The sequence below is a fragment of the Schistocerca serialis genome, chromosome 3 (genome assembly GCF_023864345.2).
Source record: "Schistocerca serialis cubense isolate TAMUIC-IGC-003099 chromosome 3, iqSchSeri2.2, whole genome shotgun sequence".
Lineage (NCBI taxonomy): Eukaryota > Metazoa > Arthropoda > Insecta > Orthoptera > Acrididae > Schistocerca > Schistocerca serialis.
Genome location: NC_064640.1, coordinates 208,053,379 through 208,061,502, shown reverse-complemented (window position 1 = coordinate 208,061,502; position 8,124 = coordinate 208,053,379).

Here is an 8,124-nt window from a genome sequence, read left to right as displayed (position 1 = left end):
TTGTTACTGAAACTGGCGTCAGCGACACCCGAGATGTTTCCAACATCTGCATGCTATCTAATTCTGAGAGGCTAGGAGAATCTAATGTGCGACATTCAGACGTTGCTTGATCCACATACAGGCAATACCATCAGAAATGTGGGCGGAGTGTCGTTTGGTTATTGCGGAGGTACCTAGGGTGTCATTTCTCTAGTCTAAAGTTCTTGGTTGGTTGGTTGGTTGGGGAAGGAGACCAGACAGCGAGGTCATCGGTCTATTCGAATTAGGGAAGGACGGGGAAGGAAGTCGGCCGTGCCCTTTGAAAGGAACCATCCCGACATTTGCCTGGAGTGATTTAGGGAAATCACGGAAAACCTAAATCAGGATGGCCGGACGCGGGATTGAACCGTCGTCCTCCCGAATGCGAGTCCAGTGTCTTACCACTGCGCCACCTCGCTCGGTAGAAATAAAGTTCTTGGTGGACCTGCTGACAGGCACGTGACAGGTAGTCAGGTGAGTCAGTGGATAACAGAGCAACGCCACTATCGATGGAGTGGAGGAGTCCACGGAGCTGGTGTGTGCATTTGTTATAGAAGAAAATTGTAAGAAAGACAGAAAGTGAATCATTGTGAGTGGTAGACGTAATGGATGCATAAAATGAATCCGTATGATTGCGAGAGGATCTTTCATGGAAGGGACTGGTTCCCTAAGAGGGCATCAGGTAGTGCGAGAACACCTTGTAGTAATAACATGTAAATTTTTTGTGCCCGGAGAGCACATATTGGCCCTGCGGCGGATGAAGCGCGTTGGGATCGAATTTGTTTACAAGGGACAGGAACTGGCAGGGAGTTCCGGAGCATCATGGATGACATCACGGAATGTGTATTTTGCCCTTGAGCACTGAGAGTGTGACAAGTGTGAAGGAAGAAAATGGTTCAAATGGCTCTGAGCACTATGGGACTCAACTGCTGAGGTCATTAGTCCCCTAGAACTTAGAACTAGTTAAACCTAACTAACCTAAGGACATCACAAACATCCATGCCCGAGGCAGGATTCGAACCTGCGACCGTAGCGACCTTGCGGTTCCAGACTGCAGCGCCTTTAACCGCACGGCCACTTCGGCCGGCAAGCGTGAAGGACTGGCACAGAATCATGTAGCATTGTGGAAGATACCTCAGAATATTTATTGTGTGCATGAGCATAGAAAATTTTGTGGGAAGCATAATAGTCATGTAGTTGTGTCTTTAACTGAACGTACGACAGGGATCGAGGCATTATAACAGTGTTACGTCTCTGAAGATTTTGATATTCTTGAACATCAGAGTAAGCAAACATAAAAGGTTGTTTTTTAGTGCCACCTTGAGTTGTGGAAGCCATGAAATGCTGTTCTAACCTTATAATGAAGGCTGGTCCTGGCCACATCTCTTCACTGAATACTGAAATGGCGGATGTAGCGTTGTTCTCGCCTGGGGTAGGCAGCGTTTGGATGGGCCATGGTTTTCTGAAGAATCGCCTGTTATTGCTGAAGTTGCTGTAAGGAAAGCAGTAGCTGCTTCAATGTGTTCGGCTCCTGCACCGCCATACTGCACCAAAAAACATGTTTAATATATTGCCAATGTAAACAGAAATTGTGCAACCAATGTAAACAGAAACTGTGCAGTCAAAGTGCACGAAAGTTCTAAAGATGTTTATGTGCAACTGACTGCACTAGCAATGTACGTAACGTCAGAGTTAAGAAATTCTTCTCATCATTGTTAATCCAATTAACCTCATCACCGTTGACAGTTATCCTCGTCGCCATTAACTGTAGTGGGCTGAGGAAGCCCACACACGCTAACAAGATTCCCAACTAGTGATCAAATAAATAGCTTACTCCGAAAAAAAAAAACCGCATATAATGAAAGAATTCACACATACTGTCTTCTGGGACGCAAAGCAATGAAATCTGATAACACTCAACTTGTAATCGTCCACACTGAATTTACATAAGGAATGTTAGCCTCTAATACGATTAGTTTGTTGACAAAGTGCAATGACACTTGACACAGTTCTAAGTCGTGTCTGATGTTTGTTACTGATGACAGTTAATCGACAAGATCACAATATCAGGGTCAACCGACGGCTACCATCCTAGGTGCACAGAGTCCGGGTGCGGGTAAGGCCACTGAAGGTGAGAGCTCCGGCTGTGACTGATGACTACTTGCAGTGGACTGTTGCGGCGAAACTCCGTGGTTGGCACTGTGATTGTAACTTCTAAGATATTGTGCTGCATATATCTTCGACTGGAGCTGTGACGGTAACTGAGAGGTGTAAATGCCATTGCCTCAGTTAACTGAACTGCACTGCTAGTGGCTGAGCATCGTAAGAACTCGACCGGAGGACGGATATCTGTTCCGTGCTCTGTGGACATGTAATCGCTAGATGTGAATTTAGTACCACTGATGGAGATACGAGGGTCGCAAGTGGCGAAACGCACTGTACATTCTCGTGGTAACCGGTAGAGGCTAACTTCAAAACAGACCATCGTGTCTGGGCGGCGACTGTGTTTTGTGGTCGGGTATAATGTTAAGATACAGTCCTGCCGAGTGGCGGGGCCATAGGTTCGCACAAAATCACAGAGGGAGTCCCAAAGGGTTCAATTTTGTGGCCATTCCTATTCCTTATATACGTGAATGACGTTCCACTTAATATTCAAGGAGAAGAATCTGTTCTTTTTGCAGACGATACTGATGGTACAATAAAGCCATTACAGACAGAACCAAAGAATAGATTGCTAATCCTTCAGTTTTGAGAAAACACTTTGTGTTAATGAAATTTTTCAATGAAATCTTTCGGTTTTTTATTTACCCACGGTGATCAGATCTTATGGATCCACCATTCATTTACTTTAAACGGGAACACTCATATTTGTCATCACTTGCTCTGCTTAATACAACTTTTTTTGCTTGAACATATTTTTACGTATGTGTATCTCAATAGTTGCGATTAAGATACCTGAAAATGTTATATTCGTATTTTAAGATGTTGTTTCCTGTGATTAGGCACGTCACTATAATATTACCATTTGATGTATCGGTTACGATTGGACGTATCCGCGCTTATGGAGGTATTACCTACTTTTAATTTACATTTTCAGTTTTATTTGCTGATTCTGTTTCTACTCGACACATACATCTCTCACATTCTTCCTTTCTATGTTCTATAAACCACAAGATGTCGACTATGTGTACTAGTGTCTTTCCACACTCAGTCTCATGCACTTTGTGTGTTTGAATCTTTGTCGTTTTGCCTCCATTGTGATCCATCCACCACGTCTGGTATATGAGATTTTGAGTTTAGTGTTTATAGTGGATGTTGTTTCTACTATTGTGTTAGCTGATTGACATTATTTTTATAAGCTTTTTGACGTGTGCTCTTACAGTGTATGGAACATTGGGTAGATTTATACTACCACACGTATCTGGTTTTACACTGCAAGGAACTTTGTTCCAGCATGTCACTACTTTATATCGTTGGCTGGGTCCGAAAATCTCACGTAAGTAGCTAAATATTTTCAATTAAAACGATTCTTAATTTTTTAACAATAGTGAATTTTATTTGGTGACTGACTGCATTCAGAATGCTTGACAATGACCATCTGTCGAAACTGCAAACGCAGTACATAATATTCTAACTGCCTAAAGCGGAATGACTTCTTTCAAAAGTTTTACTACGACTGTGGCCCAAGTCCTCTTCAAAATTTTACATTCGTTGTCCAGCAAGTTAATGGATCATGAGGTAACATATCAGCATCTCTGGGAGAAAATGGAAAAAAATTGTGAAACTGCAAACAGTGTATAACATCTAAAGTGATTCATAAATTGTCCATATGAAAATAGACTCAAAATGCAGTGTTACTAGACATATTAAACTGTGTAGTGAGCACCTCTGGATAAGATATGAAACACCTGAGATGTTCATACCTAAAGCTGAGCTAAATAAGAACCAGTGTGCGGCCCATATGGCATTAGCAAGAGGAAATACCTCTTACCAGTAAGGCTTAATCTTCATACTTATCCAAGATTAAATACATTTAATGAGCAAAGAGGTACAGTTAAGACAGTTTAAGAAATTTCGAATATTTAAGAGGGAACAAGAACCTAATCAATCACAATGCAAGAATGGTGAACGTAATTTTAATTTTTTTTAAGAGAATTACTATTTGACTTTTGTTTTTACCAATAGTGAGAGTGAGATTTAAATAATTGCTTAAAATGTGATGCAACCCTCATTATGAAAGGTAACATGGTTATGAATGCAATTGCCGATACCAAAGGTACCTTAGACATGGCCTAGATATCGTTCATGGAACAGAAGAGAATCACAGATAAAGTTGGGAAGATTATGGCTGCACAGATGGACCATGATAGAGAGACCAACAACTACACAGCAAGGAAAGCCAGACAGTTTGTGAAATTAATAAGAAATTAGCTGAGAAGGCAGTAAGGCAGACAAAAGGGAACATTCTAGTTGTCGTCTGTCGAGACGATTGTGTTACTAAAAGACACGATTTCTTTTCTGCCAGTGGTATTGTAAGTTCAATAACGATCCTACGGATTTAATGCCATGATGAGAAAAGCAGTAAAGAAGTGTGACTATTTTTTATGAGAAAGATGTAAAGTAGTTCTTAGTTTTAAACCTGCACAATCATACCTTACGTGTTCGGTCCAAAATCCGTAAAAGTTGTATTCCAGTTGGATCCATTGTTAAATAACAGACAGCCCCACTTTTAAAGTCAGCAAAAATTGTGTACATTACTTAAAAAATATTATTTTTTGAAGGAATCTATACTTTTGAAAATTCCCTTTAAGAAACAGCCTAAATTAAGAAGATTTCCATTCATATTAATGGTAAATTTGTATACCGGGAAATATTTAACTAATTTACGAAGATTCTTGTTCAAGGTACTATTCAAATCATTGAAGAGAATCTTCTTAAATAGAAGAAAGCTGGTACAGAAGAGATTTAAAGAGATCATTAACTGATTATGTCTGATACTCTCCTATAATCAGTTTTAATTCAACGACGAATTTTTTTCACAACATTGACGTCGATAGTTGTATAGCAAGTGCAATTGTTGACACATTTGCCAATCATCTCGGAAGTCAGTTCTACAAGAACTCCCATTACTGCAAACAAAATCGAATTTTACACTAGATGCATGGATAAGATGTTAGTGTTATTTAGATGATCACTCAGTGCCACTGACATTATGTTAGCACAACTCAGTAGTATGCACACTAACATTAATTTCACCACAGAGTCAGAAAAACAACAGACAATTTTTTTTAAAATTTGACTATAAAAAAGATAATGGTGTTCATAGATTCAGCATTTACCGTAAGCCCACTTGCACTGATAATGTTATATAATGTTATCCACAATAATCCGTGCCACCTATGAGTCCATAAGGAGGCATTTCTTCATCCTGTGATTCACAGACTAGTCAGTCTTCTCCTAGAGTAAAACAATGTTGACGAAGAGAAATAGGTCCTTAGACATGTGGCACTAACAACAGCCTCACAGTGCAAATACGTTTCGCGCCAAATTACATAGGTGCAATATTACCGATGAGATCACATTGCAGACAGAGGAGGAGGATGAAACTAAATATTTGTCCTGAACATATAGCTGATCTGTTTCTGGCTGAATAGCTAAACAACTTCAAAACACCAAAGATGGAATAGGCTTTCATATTGACTAAATGTCAGGTAAGTCACAGCAACAGTATAACAAACCGTACGCACAGTCTGAGATTTAAAAAATTAAATGTGGAGAATGCAAAAACTTCTATATAGGGCAAACTGGTAGAAGTTTTAATATTCGTTTTAGACAATATAGTAACACAAGCGGCAATTATAGATCATCGTCTGAGCGCCATCTTCAGATGATCAAACGCAAGTTAGACAACATCGAAAACTCTTCAGAAACTCTCCATAGAATCAGAAGGACAACTTGATTATTTGGATGAGATTTAAATTTATAGGACGTTTACAGACCAGCAAGACTACATTTTGAATAATCAGACGGACCTTAAAAATAGGAGATTCTCAGACTGCTTCAGGAACATCTTACAATCTGTGTTTTTTGATGTGTTTGGTTTTAGCTGTGTTAGTCTTGGCATGTACTCTAGACCATGCTATACTTTGTACTAATTATTACATGTTTTGGTATGTTTACATTTGTGTATTACTTGAAACTCATCACACTCTTATCCGATTTCTTGTACCTGTTTTGCGTGTGGACTGCTGCTTCTGTCTACACCAGGGATTTTTTACCCTCTTATGTACTCAGGTTTTATAGGTGTTGTTTTAATATGTCTTGTTAGTCACTTCATTTTTATCAAATGACTTATCCGCTGTGATTGGATTGTGTGTACTTACGGATCTGACTTACTTCAAATGAGAACGCTCACATCTGTCTTCATTTGCTTTGACTGACACATAATGTTTATCTGTATGAGCATACTTTATGTCTGTGTCTCTTAATGTTCACTTTTAGGATTCCTGATTTGGCTATATTCGTGTTTTAGGATTTTCCTTTTAATTTAACTATTTAACATATTGGTTATGATTAAATGTACTCATATATTTAAGTATTACTCGCTTTTAATTTACACATTCAGTTTTATTTGCTAACTCTGTTTTTATTAAACACATATTGCGGTCACTTTTCTCCTTTCTACGTACGTTCGACAAACCACATTATATCGCCTCTATACACTAGCATCTTTGTGCTCTCCGGCTCTCGCTCTATGTGTGTTTTCTTTTTTTATTTTGCGCCGCGGAAAGATATCATGAGCCAATACCAAATTTTCCTTAAAGTTTTCTCCAGCCAGCTCCAAGTTAAACCAGGTCAGCGATTCCTGTAGCAGTTAGAATGACTAACAGGCAGGGAATCGATAATGGCGCACCCCGGAAGTTATTACTTCACGTCGCTCAATCGAGAAGTCAGAGTCACTAATTCAGCATCATGATCTTACTGAGTAGGGACCATAACGTCATTCTTACAGCACAGCACGATTCCATAAGAACGAGTAAATGTTCCACAAGAACACTTATTAACCCACTGATGTGGAGCAAAGCACCAAGCTGAAGTCCTCAAAGCCACTGTTATGGTACCGAGTTGTGGCAAAGAACGCTGATGATCTCAGAAAACGAGGACAAATGCAGTGATCCACAGCCACACATAACGTAATTGTCCCAGACAGAGCGTATAGCAATAAATACTCAGGCTCCCAAGCCGATACGGTATTCAGTTACGGTGAGCCAGCGTTATGATGTGGGCCATGTGACATCGTGCCTACCACATGCTGATGGCCTCTACGTCTGAAATTACTGCCTGCCTTGTCTGTGAGTTGTGACCATCTCTTCCACTACTTTGAAACTCTTGGGACTTCTACCTGCAGCTTGCCGAGAGCTGAACTGATGACGTTTGGTGCACCTGTCAACCTGTCGTTTTATCTGGGAGACACGCAAAGACTGCTGGGCCCAACTTTCATCTGTGAGCAAACACGGGCACTCGTGGCCTACCTCTGGTGGAGGAGTGCTCAATAACTCTGCACTGTCATCGATATTCCGTGGAGAGATGCTGAAGTTTACTTGGGCATACCCTTTCGATGTCAAGGAGCGCGTCCTAGCTAGACGAAGTCTACGATCGGGTGGTCGATAACACTGTACGAGTGGCATCTGCCGGCTGCTGCCTGCATAACATCGCGGTATTGCGTGAGAAGGCTGCAATGGAGAGCACAGCCTTGAAGAATCTGCTGACCTCATACTTCAGCATATTCTATTCTGTATGCTGTGTGCACATCTTTCCTCACTCCTGCCTGGGAGAAGATGATTCAATTGTAGCACTTAACCTGAATAAAAATATGCGTTGCTAATGCTGTTTCATTAGCTCACAGATTGCAAACTAGTCATCGCTACTGTACTCCTCACTTCATTGTCCTGCAACCACAGGGGTCTCAGCTGAGGCATTTACAGTCTGCATCTTTGCCATTTTGCCTCCTTTGTAGTGCATCCACCAAAGCTGCTACACGAATTTTGACTTAAATGCTGACGATGGATGTGGTTTTCACTATTACGTTAAATATTTACCGTTATT